Source organism: Choloepus didactylus, chromosome 16 (genome assembly GCF_015220235.1).
Source record: "Choloepus didactylus isolate mChoDid1 chromosome 16, mChoDid1.pri, whole genome shotgun sequence".
Classification (NCBI taxonomy): Eukaryota; Metazoa; Chordata; class Mammalia; order Pilosa; family Megalonychidae; genus Choloepus; species Choloepus didactylus.
The window spans coordinates 52,377,729-52,379,843 of record NC_051322.1 but is presented as its reverse complement, the minus strand read 5'-3'; positions in this window follow the sequence as shown (position 1 = coordinate 52,379,843).

Sequence of the window (2,115 nt, the reverse complement as noted above, 5' to 3'; positions counted from 1 at the left end):
GCATTGCCATGTAACAGAAAAACCAAGGAACCCTGAAGTGTGCCAGTCAGCCAGAAGACACCCTGGGAGGAAGCAAGCCTTCTAGCCTTTGAAACTGTAAGCCCATAAATTCCTGCTGTTAAGCAATCCTTTTATTTGTTTTAGCTGCCAGGAAATTTAGCTGCTGTCTCCCCATCAATCACCTCCCTTATTTCTATAGCAGATACCATTTGTTAAAATATATATGATTTATTTAGACAAAACAAGCTAGAAACCCCCCAAGAATTTTCTTGCCGTGGCTCTCAACATTTCTTAATGCTGCTCAGTTGAGGTTACTTCTTTATTTTCTGAGCAAATAATACTCTGCCTTGCTCAGCCCTGCTTTAGCTACTCTAGTGCCAAGATGCCATCAGTTTAGGCATATTTCTAAGCCAGTATCTCCAGAAGTAATTTGCCCCTCTTTCTTCCCTCTACAAAGTGTTCCTTGTTTCCAATCTGAAATGCTTCGGTTTAGTCTTGTACACTAGTTAGCCCCTCCTTGTTAAATAACAGATGCCTCAGATTCCGTGTTTCCTTCTGTGCTATAAAGAAAAAAGAATGAAAGCATTGTGCTGCGTTTATTTTTATGTTTTACATTTATTCTTTTCAGAACACACTGTATTATTTTGCCAGAATCGGGCTTTCTGTAATTGTGGAAATCATGAGAAAACTGCCATGTTCAGAAGCCTCTCCTAGGAACCCATTTTATCCAAATCACTCTTCATGCCTGGGTGTGTTCCCCATTACAACTCCCTTTAGGACTTCACAGGCATGAGCACAAATGCCAGGAAGTACCACGTAGCTAGAATCCCTGACCCCAAAGTTTCTTACTTTGGCAATCTACTGTCCTTGTCATACCACAAAAGTGTAACATCAGTGCCCCCAATAAACGCTAAATATTCCTGGATAGAAAGATGGAAAAAACTAACATATTTGAAAGCACCTGCATGAAATGGATGGTTTCTGGGAGAAAATGTGAAAATTAGCTATGAAGAAAGCTTGAGATAAATTTTCACAACAATTAAATGTGAGATGATGAAGAAGTGTCAGTTCACATTGAACAAAAGTACAAAACAGTCTTGTTTTCCAGAGTGAAGCCACTTTCCTATTAGAAGGAACCACTTACCTATTAGAATTATAGTCTTTAGCCACAAAAGGACTGTGGACCCGCCCCTGGTCAGAACTCTGAGGACTCAACCTGTTGAGGGAATGTTTCAGGGATCTCACATTTTGGTAGAATGCAAAGACTGATGGCGCATAAGAAGCACCCCCAACTACCCTTCATCAACGGACATGGATTATTCCCTATTAAATCAGCCAAGGCATCTGTGTTAGTCCGGGGATCTCCAGAGAAACTATATACATATATAGTTTATGTACATATATAGTATATATATTTTATATACTATACACACACACACATACACACACACACACATATCTTGGTAAGAGTTGATGTTGCAGTCCTACAGCAGACTTTCTTCTTCTTCTTCTTCTTCTTTTTTTTTTTTTTTTTGTGGAAAGACAATATTTATGTCACTCATTGATGAATAAGGCAAGGGTCTTATTACAATGAACATCTTTGGAATGACATAGTCAATGAAGGGTACACAACATGCTTTACACACACAATGTGACTTGAGATCTTGGTGGAAGAGAGGCTGAGAATGATCACTGCCTGGAGGATGAGGATATTGGACATAACCTCACTGACATCTATAAAATATTTGAATTATATATGGCAGCTTCTATTACTGCTCCACCTACTAGATATAGAAATTCTGACACCAGGATATTATAGACCAAGGATTGCAGAATATTTCATTAAATTCCCCACATACAGAAATTGAATTTTATTTTTAATTTGGATGCTGTGACCTTAGTAAATTTACTAATGTCCTCTAATATTTTTATAAATTTAATAGTCATTTATATATACCCAACCTGAGTTCTTTGCTTCTAAGGCCTCCAAATGATTGGATAAGGCTCACACACACTATTAAGGGTGATATCCTTTACAACCAGTCAGCTGGTTGTAGTTGCAATAGGAGAAAGGATGAACTAACTGTGGTATATCCATATAATGGAATATTATTC